This window comes from Mustelus asterias, assembly GCF_964213995.1.
Source record: "Mustelus asterias chromosome 26 unlocalized genomic scaffold, sMusAst1.hap1.1 SUPER_26_unloc_4, whole genome shotgun sequence".
NCBI lineage: Eukaryota > Metazoa > Chordata > Chondrichthyes > Carcharhiniformes > Triakidae > Mustelus > Mustelus asterias.
In genome coordinates, this window is record NW_027590109.1 from 1,038,963 (window position 1) to 1,052,267 (window position 13,305).

The following is a 13,305-nucleotide window of genomic DNA, read 5'->3' on the forward strand; positions in this document are numbered from 1 at the left end:
ACTCGATGAGCAGAATAGCTGAATTCTGCTCCTGTATCTTATGGTCTTTTCAGTTTCACGCTCACTGTTAGCTACAGTATTTACACCAGTCCCCCGCTCTTTATTAGCTTGTGTACGTATTAGTTTCACCATTCCAATGATTCACAATTAGCATTTAACTAATTAACCAAGAAGCATTTAAATGCAAATAACTACAGTTATACAGATGATAAAATTAGGAATATCCATTACAATTACAGAGCAGCAGCATTACCCCTTTCTCTTCCAAGACTCAATAACATCGATCATGTCACATACTGAGCAGTATTCAGTTAAAACTAGCACAGACCAGACAACACAATAAAGTTAGTTTAAATTGCAATAATAGATGATATGAATAGTTTGTTCTGAAGAAATTATACTAATTAGAAAGTGATTAATTCATAGTCTTTGAAGAATTTCCCCGATTCAATGTGATGCTTTTAATGGTATAGAATATCTACCCACTTTTCAGCACCGGCATCTGCAACTGTAGATGGATGAAAAGCAACAATCTGACAAACACCAGGTAATATCTGTCATGGTAAAATAAACAGTTTGATAAATAATGGTAATATCTGACATCATGCATCAGTCCTGAGATCTTTGGGATAATCCAAAATAAATCATACATTCAGAAATTAAATAAAGTTAAGGTGAGTGTGCAGGAACAGAGTCTGCATCTGCTCAGTGAGATATAAGGAACAAGGAAGGAGGAAACTGCATTCCCGAGGCTCCGATCCTGTGCAATGCTGCGCCAGTGTTCCTTTGTTGCTTTCGTTCGAGGGATGTCGGTTTCAGAGGAAATGCTATCACTGTTGTCCAACTTAAATCATTTGGTTATGGGGTGCTGAGAATTCATTAACCGCTGTAATGCATGGGTTTGTGATGTGTGTTGCTGTGGGTGTATGGCTGTGTATTTAAGAGAAATTCTGTGTTTCTCTCTGTAAGTCTCTCTGTGTGTCAGTACGTGGGTAAGAGCGTGGAAGTGTCTGAGTGTGTGTATCTCTGTGTGAGTTTGTCAGTGTGTGAATGAGTGTGTGGGTGTCAGTTTGTGTCTGTGTGTGTGTCTGGAGGGATGTGTGTAGGATGCACAGATGTGTGTATGTGGATGATTATGTGTCTATGTCTGAGTGTCTGTGAGTCTGTTTCCATGATTGTGCCTCTCTGTGTATTGCTCTGTGTGTCTCTCTGTGTGTTGCTCTGTGTGTCTCTCTGTGTGTCTCTCTGTGTGAGCATGTGTGTGAGATTGTGCTTGTGATTGTGTGTTTTTTGTGTGGGAATGTCAGTGTGTCTGTGTGATTTAGATTATAAATCAGAAACACATTCCACCTTTGGATTGGAATCACTTTAATCAACCTGTGCATTCGGGATTTTAACAGTTCCAGAAATACTTGAAGTAACATCTACCGTGTGTGTGTGTGTGTGTGTTGTGGGTTAAGGAATGGTCACCCTGCTTCACCAGAGTCAACACTGAAACTATCCCAGATAAATATGTGGGAACTTTTGTTGAGGTTGATAATTGGCAGGGTAAACGGGGGGCGAGGGTGGAATGAGAGCATTTGGATTCCAATGGAGCTGCTCTCTGTATCACCGAAACCTGTGGAATTGGAAAGCAAGAGCAGCAAAAGGGGAATAGTTTGTTTGGAAAGTATTTTCTGTTCGAGCATGGACAAAATGGGATTAAAGGTTGTAATTGTATCTCAAAATGTTTGTATTTCCAATTTGCAAAGAATCAGTCTGTGAGATTGAGAGAATTATCTTGGAAACATTAAAAGAACCGTTAGCAAGATCCATAGGGAAGATTAAACACTGACAATGTCTCACACAGTAATTACAGAGTGCAGCACAGTTTACCCACTCCCATTCTGAATGGGATTAGTGTCTGATAACTGCACCAAATGTACACATTACAGTCTGAGATCATCCCCAACTACAATCTCCAGACAATGTCTCCCAAAGGGAATGAGGGAACAGAGTTCATGTACAGTGTCTGGTGATAAAAGGGTTAATTCACCAGCCGGGGTTCCTGCTGCAAACTTCAATCCCTGTCAATATTGTTCAAAGTTCACGCTGCAGTAACCGTTTCCCAGATGCACATTGGGAGTTACTGAACTTGTCTGAGGCTCACAGAGAGCAGCGCCTGCAGTAGCTGTGAGCCACCAGCAGATGGTGGCATTGTTTCACTTTAATCACCAGATAGTGAAAGAGGTTTTGAGGAGAGGCTGGTGGAGCCTTTAATTCATTCACAGAGACAGAGAGGAAACTCTGACAAGATTGACCAATCTGCCCTCTGCTGGGTACTGTCAGAATCACACACACTGCTCCCTTTTGAAAGGAGCTTGAAGACTCTGTTGCTGAGAACACTGACAACACATTGCTGCTTAAACAATGGTTTGCAGCAATCTTTCCTTCAATGTGGAGACTAAAACTACAACAGTTTTCCAGCTGGGAAACCAGGTAAGCAGGGAAATCAGTGCCAGGCTGGAGGGGCTGATGGAATAGGGAGGGAGAGGGGCAGGAATGAAGGGTTTGGAAGGAGCTGTCGAAGATCTTCACAATTCAGGATTTCACTGTAACCGGTGGAGCAGCAACGTTTATAGATTGAAATCTTCACACTTTTACAATCAGTCCCCGTCTGGATCCCTGCAGCGACTCCAGCTGTCTCTTTCCATTTGGACTGAGCTGATTACCAAACAGCCTGAAACAGATTAAAGATGAAACAGGAAATAAACAGATTGAACAACAGAGTAAATAACAGGAGACTGGAGTTAATGGGACAAATCTTCTGGTCTCTGGATTGCCAGAGGCCAGACACACATCCGAAGATGAGCATCGGGAACCTGTGGATGTCCTGACGCACTGATCTACCTGGGAATTGTCCCAGAGGTATGAACTACTATTGGGGAATTCCCCTGCTGCAGTTAGAGTCAGATACTTGAGACAGATCCACAAAGTTTACCTGGATAGTTACTCGGGTAATGTTAGACAGACCACCACCTGGGCTAATACCTGAATAGCACAACCGAGTCCCCCAATCACTTCCCACTGACCCCATACTGCACCTCCCACAATCTGACTTGACCCACTCATAGAGTCACAGAGGTTTACAGCATGGAAACAGGCCCTTTGGCCCAACTTGTCCATGCCACCCTTTTTTTTAAACCCCTAAGCTAATCCCAATTTCCCGCATTTGGCCAATATCCCTCTATACCCATCGTACCCATGTATCTAAATGTTTTTAAAAAGAAAAAATTGTACCCACCTCTACCACTAACTTTGGCAGCTTGGTCCAGACACTCGCCATCTGTGTGAAAATAATTGCCCCTCTGGACTCTTTTGTATCTCTCCCCTCTCATCTTAAACCTATGCCCTCTAGTTTTAGACTCCCTACCTTTGGGAAAAGATATTGACTATCTAGCTGATCTAAGCCCCTCATCATTTTATAGACCTCTATAAGGTCCCCCTTCAGCCCCCGACGCTCCGAGGAAAAAAGTCCCAATCTATTAGCCTCTCCTTATAACTCAATCCATCAAGTCCCAGTAGCATCCCAGTAAATCTTTTCTGCATTCTTTCCAGTTTAATTATATCCTTTCTATAATAGGGTGACCAGAATTGCACACAGTATTCCAAGTGTGGCCTTGCCAATGTCTTGTACAACTTTAACAAGACGTCCCAACTCCTGCATTCAATGTTCTGACCGATGAAACCAAGCATGCTGAATGCCTTCTTCACCACTCTGTCCATGTGTGAATCCACTTTCAAGGAGCTATGAACATCTACCCCGAGATCTTTTAATTCTGTAACTCTCCCCAACGCCCTACCATTAACTGAGTAAGTCCTGCCCTGGTTCAATCTACCAAAATGCATCACCTTGCATTTGTCAAAATTGAACTCCATCTGCCATTCGTCAGCCCACTGGCCCAATTGATCAAGATCCCGCTGCAATTGGAGATAACCTTCCTCACGGTCCACCATGCCACCAATCTTGGTGTCATCTGCAAACTTACTAACCATGCCCCCTATATTCTGATCCAAATGATTAATATAAATGACAAACAACAGTGGGCCCAGCACTGATTCCTGAGGGCACAACGCTGGTCACAGGCCTCCACTTTGAAAAACAACTCTCTACAACCACCCTCTGGCTTCTGTCAAGGAGCCAATTTTGTATCCATTTAGATACCTCACCCTGGATCCTGTGAGATTAAACCTAATGCAACAACCGACCATGCGTTACCTTGTCAAAGGCCTTGCTAAAGTCCATGTAGACATCAACTGCACTTTCCTCATGCTATCTTGTTGGTTACCCCTCCAAAATGCGCAATTAAATCTGAGACATGATTTTCCACTCACAAAGCCAAGCTGACTGTCCCTACTCGGTCCTTGCATCTCTAAATGCCTGTAGATCCTGTCCCTCAAAATAATCTTCCAATAATTTACCCACCACAAACAGGTGAGGGCCTATAGTTTCCAGGCTTTTCCCTGCAGCCTTTTTTAAACAAAGGCACAACATTTACCACTCTCCAATCTTCAGGCAGCTCACCCGTGACTATCGATGATTCAAATATCTCGGCTAGGGGGCCCGCAATTTCCTCCCCAGCCTCCCACAACATACTGGGATATATCTCATCAGGTCCCGCAGATTTATCTACCTTGATGCGCTTTAAGGCTTCCAGCACCTCCTTCTCTATAATATGAACACTGCTCAAGACATCAATATTTATTTCCCCAAGTTCCCTATCATCCTGCTTTTCTCAAAAGTAAATACTGATGAGAAATATTCATTTAGGATCTCAACCATCTCTTGTGGATCCGCACGTAGACTACCTTGTTGATCCTTAAGAGGCGCGACTCTCTCCCTTGTTACTCTTTTGCCCTTTATGTATTTGTAGAAGCTGTTTGGATTCTCCTTTGTCTTATCTGCCAAAACAATTTTGTGTCCCCTTTTTGCCCTCCTGATTTCTCTCGGAACTCTACTCCTACACCCCCTACACTCTTCAAGAGATTCACTTGATCCCAGCTGCCTATGCATGTCATGTGCCTCTTTCTTCTTCTTGACCAGGGCCTCACTATCCCGAGTCATCCAGGGTTCATGACTTCTACCAGCCTTGCCCTTCACTCTAAGAGGAATATGTTCACCCTGTACCCTGGTTAACACACTTTTGAAAGCATGCCATTTACCAGACGTCCCTCTTCCTTCCCACAGACTCCCCCAATTAACTTTTGAAAGTTCCTGCCTGATACCATCAAAATTGGCCTTGCCCCAATTTAGAATGTTAACTTTTGGGACAGACCTATCATTCCCCATAGCGATCTTAAAACTAATAGAATTATGGTCACTGGTCCCAAAGTGATCGCTCACTCACACTTCTGTCACCTGCCCTTCCTTATTTCCCAAGAGGAGGTCCAGTTTTGCCCCCTCTCTAGTCGGGCCATCCACATACTGAATGAGAAATTTCTCCTGAATACACTCAACACATTTCTCTCCATCCAACCCTCTAACACTATGGCTGTCCCAGTCAATGTTGGGAACGTTAAAATCTCCGACTATTACCACCCTATTTTTCTTGGAGCTATCTGTAATCTCCTTACATATTTGCTCCTCAATTTCCCGCTGACTATTTGGGGGCCTATAGTACAACCCTATCAAAGTGATTTCCCCCTTCTTATTTCTCAGTTCCACCCACATAGACTCAGTGGGCGGACCCTCGGATATATCCCCTCTCAGTACGGCCGTGATGCTTTCCCTAATCAAAAGTGCAGCTCCCTCTCCTCTCTTATCTCCTGTTCTATCTTTCCTATAGCATCTGTTCCCTGGAACATTGAGCTGCCAGTCCTGTCCCTCCCTTAGCCATGTTTCAGTAATTGTTATAATATCCCAGCCCCACGTACCCATCAATGCCCTGAGTTCATCTGCCTTGCCCGTCAGGCCTCTTGCATTGAAATAAATGCAGTTTAATCTGGACTTCCCTTGCTCTCTGTCTTGCTTCTGTCTGATCTGTCTGGTACTAGGATTACTGACACTGCCTTTACTAATTAATGTGCTCTCTTTCACTTCCGTGCTGTCCTCAAACTTCTCTTTTGTCTCCCTACTGATTTGGATCCCACCCCTCTGCCAAACTAGTTTAAACGCTCCAGAGCTGCTCGAGCAAATCTCCCCGCCAGGATGTTAGTCCCCCTCCAGTTCAAATGTAACCCATCCCTCTTGAACGGATCAGCCCTTCCCCAGAAAAGAACCCAATGATCCAAAAATCTAAATCCCTGCCCCCTGCACCAGCCCTCAAGCTAGTCATCAATCTGCCTATTCCTCCTGTTCCTACTCTCACTAGCACGTGGTACCGATAGTAGTCCTGAAGTTACTACCTTCGAGGTCCTGCACGTTAGCCTTCTGCCTAACTCTCTGTATTCACATTTCAGGACCTCATCCCTTTTCCTACCTATGTCGTTGGTACCAATATGTACAACAAACTCTGGCTGCTCACCCTCCCCCTTAAGAATGTCCTGCAATTGCTCAGAGACGTCCTTAACCCTGACACCAGGGAGGCAACACACCATCCTGGAGTCTCGATTGCGGCCACAGAAACGCATGTCTGTGCCTCTAACTAGCGAGTACCCTATTACTACTGCTCGCTTGCTCTTTGCCCGACCCTGTCCCACAGCAGAACCAGCTGTGGTGTCTCAGGCCTGGCTACTGCTGGTATCTCCCTCTGACAGGCTATCACTCCCGTAAATCATCTCTACCTCCCCTCCAGCCCGACTACCCCCCACTAGCCCTTGAACAAATCTGACTAAACCTCCCAACTTGGCCTCATCCGTCCCAACTTCTCCTGCCCTGACATAGAAACATGGAAGATTGGAGCAGGAGGCGGCCATTTGGCCCTTTACGCCTACTCCACCATCCATCACAATCATCGCTGATCGTCCAACTCAAAAGCCTAATCCTGATTTCTCCCCATAACCTTTGATCCTGTTCGCCCCAAGTACTATATGCAGCCGTCTCGTGAACACATTCTTGACAATATCTCTGACTTAAACTCATTACTCAAGAAGCAACCCCAACCCACTACTCTCCAAAGCTATTAACCAGTCCCAACCTCCGACCACGCAAGCAAATCTAACTAGACAACCAACATTACCAACTCCCAGCCACCATCCAAACTGCTAATTAACCCTCCAACCCAACACAATACAACTCGACCACCCTCCCGACACCTAGAACTAATCCTTGAACCTCTCCTCAGCTCCCTGACCAACCATTCATCCAGCGACACACCAACCCATTCACTCCCACAATCAACTAACACTTATGGAGCTCCCCAGGGTCACTGTGCTGTAAATAAGGTATGCTCGCTCAACCGCGACTCCACTCTGCCCTGATGGAGCTTCCCGGGGACACTGTGCTATAAATAAGGTTTGCTCATTCGACCGCGACTCCACTCTGCTCTGATGGAGCTTCCCGGGGTCACTGCTGTAAATAGGGTGTGTGCTCTCTCTCTTCCTCGACTCTACTCTGCTCTGATGGAGCTCCCCGGGGTCACTGTGCTGTAAATAGGGTGTGTGCTCTCTCTTCCCTGACTCTGCTCTGCTGTGATGGAGCTCCCCGGGGTCACTGTGCTGTAAATAGGGTGTGTGCTTCACAGTGAGAGGGAGAGAGAGAGAGAGAGACTGGGAATGCTGCAATCAGGATCCCACAGGGAGTCCCACACTGCAGGAGGGCACCCCCCACACCCAGAGCCTCTGTCTCTATCCCCCTACCCCCCTCCACTAAGCCCCCGACACTCCCCACTTCTCTGTCCCTCTCTCTGTTCCCCACCCTCCTTCCCCTCCATCTTTTCATGTTTAAAGTGTGGGGTGATGTCACAGTGCGGGGAATATGGGGCGAGGAGGAGGGGGGACAGAGAGCATGAGGGCACAGCAAGATCCCACACACACAGTCTGAGCAGGGCCAGATACAAAGTGATTTTTAAGTGAGGATTGGGTTAAAGTGAGTGGGCAATGAGGGGAACCACACGTCTCCCTCTCTCTCCCTCGCTCACCCCCCCTCCATCTCTCCCCCACCCCAAATAAAAATAATGACAAGTCACTCCAGGATTGCGGCTGTTTGTACATTCGATATGAACAGGGAACCTTCCACTTCGAGCACAGTCACACCTCTCTCTCCCATTCCCTCTGTCTCTCACTGTTTCTTTCTCTCTGCCTGTTTCTCTGCCTCTATCTCTGAACCTGTCCAGCCCCCTCTGTGTCTCTTTTGCTTCCCCCCCAGATCTATATATATATCCAATACCCCATCTCTGCCCAGGTCTCTCCTACTCTGGATAATCTGTCCTGATCTCTGCTCTGTTTCCACCGTCTGGGGATGAATGGGGATTAAAATGCTCTCTCTGATAAGTTTCTGTCTGACCGTTTCAAATAATGACGTGTTGTGGGCCACGTTTGCTATTTCTCAGTGATTTCCATGGGGAAATGGGGAGGGAAGCTCCTTCTGCAAAGCCAGATCTCTCTCTCACTGCAATGTGGCAGCAGCCAGATTCCAATATCTTTATATTGGGAAAAAATCTATTCAAACACAACAGCCCAGATTCAGCCTCAGTCACACAGCCGCTAGTTACAAATCCCACCTTCTGGGAGGGTGTGAGTGAGGGTCTTTTCCCCAGAGACTGGGGAGCTGGGCTGTGAGTGCAGAGCAGAGGACCCCCCCCCCTAACCCAGCCCCCCTCCAGTGTGTCTCCTCTCCCTGCCCCTCTGCCTTTGATCTCCCTCTGTTACCCTTCCTTTCTCTCTCTCCCTCCCTTTCTCTCTTTCCCTCCCTTTCTCTCTCCCTGTCTTTCTCTGTCTCTGTCCATCTCTCTCTCCCTCCCTGTCTCCCTCTCTCTCTCCCTCCCTGTCTCTCTCTTTCTCTCTCTCTCTCTGTCTTTCCCTCCCTGAAATTAAATGAACAACAATTCACATTGGTGCTTTCCTTCACATTTTATTGAAAGGTGAAATATAGACAGGAATGTCTGGGGAGAGAGAGAGGGGAGGGGTGCTGGGATTGGTAAGAACGCTGGAGAGACAGAGACAGGGAAATTATGAACCGCCCCCCCCATCCAAATAGAAATTCCTGGGAAAATAGAGAGGAGAATCTGGAGTCACACAGCACAGAAACAGGCCCTTCGGCCCACCAGGTCTATGCTGGCCATCAAATTCCAATCTATACTCCCCCCATTCCCCAGCACTCGCTGCACAGCCTACGATGCCTCGGCGATTGAAGTGCTTTAATTTACCCGACCCCGTTTACACTTCTTCCTTTGAACCCACTTTGCGGTCCGTGAGCGAGATTTTGTTTAATAAAGTGTGGTCACTGTTGCAGTGCGAGCAAAGGCCACAGGCCCAGTGTGTGCACAGCAAGATCCCACAACAACAGCAGCAGCAGCAACAATGTGAACCTGAATCAAATGGGACACAGTCCTCCCCAACACACCCCCAACACTCTCGCCTGCTGTGAGCCCCCTTCCCCACTCACTACCCTGTGTGTCTCATCCCAAATTCCCAGAAAGGGTTGAACTCCCTCTTAAAACGAAGCCAAACCCTTTTTAAAACACAATCTCTGTGGTGCTCTGGAAGATCCCAGAAGGTGCAGTTCGCTGTGTTGAGTGTGTTTTAATTTGGGAAATGTTTATACAGAGGGAGAGTGAGGCAGAGAGGGGCTGAGGCTGTGAAATCCACCCCCCCCCCACCTTCGCCCCGGGACCCTCAGAATTGAATCATAACGTGTAGGGCCACACGGGGGCACAGTGGTTGGCGCTGCTGCCTCACAGCTCCAGGGACCCACACTGCAGGAGGACACCACCCACCCCCAGAGCCTCTGTCTCTATCCCCCTACCCCCCTCCACTCAGCCCCCGACACTCCCCACCCCTTCTCTGTTCCTCTCTCTACCCCACCCTCCTTCCCCTCCATCTTTTTATGTTTAAAATGTGGGGCACTGTCACGGTGCGGGGAATATGGGGAGGGGAGGAGGGGAGACAGAGAGCATGAGGGCACAGCAAGATCCCACACACAGTCTGAGCAGGGCCAGATACAAAGTGATTTTTAAATGAGGATTGGGGTAAAGTGAGTGGGAAATGAGGGAACCACACGTCTCCCTCTCTCTCCCTCCACACGAGAGACCCCCAGATCCTGTGTCTCTTCCCCCACCCCCTCACTGCACTCCCCCACAACCCTGACCTCTTGCTGCCCTTTCCTGCTTTCCCTCACTCTCCCGTCTCTGTCTCTCTCTCTCCCTTTCTCTCTCTCTCTCTTTCTCTCCCTCTCTGTCTTTCTCTCTCCCTTTCTTTCTCTCTGTCTCTCTCTAATATGGTTATGAAGTTGCATATAGGGTAAAACATCTGGTGTTTGACAAATGTAAATATTGAAAAGAAATGCTGAGAAAACCAAAACAAACCATCCAGCGTTGTGTCTTTAGAAAGCCTGTGTCTTTGTGCTGGGGATTTTAAACTGCAGAAAGCAGGCTGCAGAAGACAACTTTACAACATTTGTGTCCAAAGCAGCAGCCAGAGTCCCAGCAGAGCAAAACAGGCTTTGAATTTGGTCAATGATTTTAAAACAAGCTCTCAAACACACACAACCAATTGCATTCAAATTGGAGCGTTGGTGACAGCCTCAAGCCACTCAAATTGCAGGAATACTGTGAGGAAATTCTGGGTATTTAAACCCGGGACAGGGGGAAATAACGGGGAGGGAGCGACCTTGCTGCCTCTTTAGATTGAAGGAGGGAGAGTCTGATACTGAATCCTGCAGTAATATATACAGCTTCATCACATCACCATCTAAATAGAAGCAGAAACCAACTCAGAAAGTATTCCAGACCCAAGCAGCAGAAGAAAGTTCACACTTCCAACAGACGCCTGGTATTATATTATTTGAGAGTGACTCTATTCTGTAATGATTTATTTCATTATTCCTGAGTGAGTCTTGTCATTGGAACAGCATTCTACTGGGGAGTTTATTCAGTTTGTTCATTGTTTTAATAAGGTTGTCACCCAGTCTAAATTAAAGACCTGTTAGTTGTTCCTGATACAGAGAGTGTCAGATCCTGCTTTAATTTACCAATTCCTCCGACAGCACAAAGCTGTGCGGGTTCGGTGGATTGGCCGTGTTAAATTGACCCTAGTGTCAGGGGGATTAGCAGGTTAAAAGTGTGGGGTCATGGGAATAGGGCCTGGTTGGGATTGTGGTCGGTACAGACTAGATGGGCCGAATGACCTCCTTCTGCACATCTGTCTAAAACCAGTAGCTTCCTCCTGTCTCACACACACTTAAGATTACGAGGCAAGGTGTATCTCTTTGGGGGGGTTACAAAATAGCGCAGAGGGAAACATCACCTCAGCGTGGTAACAATATTTATAATCCCACAATCACACCCCCACCCTCCCTTAGTCAATGAATGAATGATTCAAATGACAATGAAGGTAATTCTGCACAGCAAGATCCCACTGCCAGTCCCACGATGGAGGAGGGCAGCCCCAGACTCTGTGTCTCTTTCCCCCTGCCCCTCCTGAGACCCTCTCACACCCCTCCCCCCCACACCCTCTCTGTTTAGCTCTCCCTCCATTTCTTTGTCTCTCTCTCTGCCTCCTCCGCCTCCCCAACATCTTTCCTGTTTAAAGTTCTGCTCACGGTCACAGTGCGAGGAATAGGGAGCCAGACCCACCTGTGTGCACAGCAAGATCCCACACACACAACCTGGTGAGGGCCAGATTAAATAAATGTTGTGGGTGAGGACTGCAGGAGAGTGTGTGGGAAATGGGATCCACTCCTCTCTCTCTCTCTCTCTCTTCCCAAATTAAATTGACAACAATTCACATTGGTGTTTTCTTAAACATTTTATTGAAAGATGAAATATGGACAGGAATGTCTGGGGAGAGAGAGAGAGGGGAGGGGTGCTGGGATTGGTAAGAACGCTGGAGAGACAGAGACAGGGAAATTCTATACCCACCCCCCATCCAAATAGAAATTCCTGGGAAAAGAGAGAGAGAAAAGAATCTGGAGTCACACAGCACAGAAACAGGCCCTTCGGCCCACCAGCTCCATGCTGGCCATCAAATCCCAATCTATCCTCCTCCCATTCCCCAGCACTTGCTCCAGAGCCTACGATGCCTCGACGATTAAAGTGCTTGAATTTACCCGACCCCTTTTCAAGCTTTTTCCTTGAACCCACTTTGCGGTCCCTGGGCCAGATTTTGTTTGAAAATAAAAAGTGCGGTCGCTGTTGCAGTGCAGCCAAAGGCCACAGGCCCAGTGTGTGCACAGCAAGATCCCACAGCAGCAGCAGCAATGTGAACCTGAATCAGATGGGACACAGTCCTCCCCCCACTCCCCACTCTCTCGCCTGCTGTGAGCCCCCTTCCCCACTCACTACCCTGTGTGTGTGTGTGTGTCTGCATCATCCCAAATCTCCAGAAAGGCCGGAACTCCCTCTTAAAAGTAACCCTTTTTAAAACTAAAATCACTGTGGTGCACAGCAAGATCCCACAAAGTGCAGTCAGCTGTGTTGAGCGTTTTTTAAATTTGGGAATTGTTTATACAGAGTGAGGGAGCCAGAGAGGGGCTGAGACAGTGAAATCCCTCTCTCAGGACCCTCAGAATTAAACTGGAGACCCTGTCCGTCACTGAAACCCCCCCTCCCTCTAACAGACTGTGTCTCTCCCCCTGCATCTAACCCACAACTCCAGCTGTTTCCATCCCTCCCTCTTCCTCTCTCTCCCTGCCTCTCTGTCTCCACCTGTTTCTGCTCGAGAAGAGACAGGGAGAGAGAGAGACGGGGAGAGACAGAGATAAAGCGAGAGAGACAGATATTTGATAATTAATTGTGTATGGTCGCATTATTGAGTGTGGTTTAATTTGGTGATTTTTTTAGAGAGAGAGGCAGAGAGAGAGGTGAAGACAGTGACATTCTCTCCCTGGCACCCTCGCAAGTTCAAAGACACAAAAGCTGCAGACACTCTCACACACAAACTGGGTTTGGTAAGTTTCCCAATCTCTGCAGCTTCCCATGTGGCCCAGGGTTTGAATTGAAATTTAAAAGCAGCTTGGAGAGACTGCAGGATTTTTGAGTTGAGTTTCTCCCCCCCCTCACCCTGTAAATATAAAATAGAAATTCCTGGATTACAATATTCCTTGGACAGAGCAGAGGGAATGTGTGAGTGGTGTGTGTGTGTGTCTGAGACCTAGGCTGGATTTGGGAATATCTGCCTGCTGAAGAGGGTCAGTGAAACCATCCTGGCTGAATATCTCATCGCTAAAGG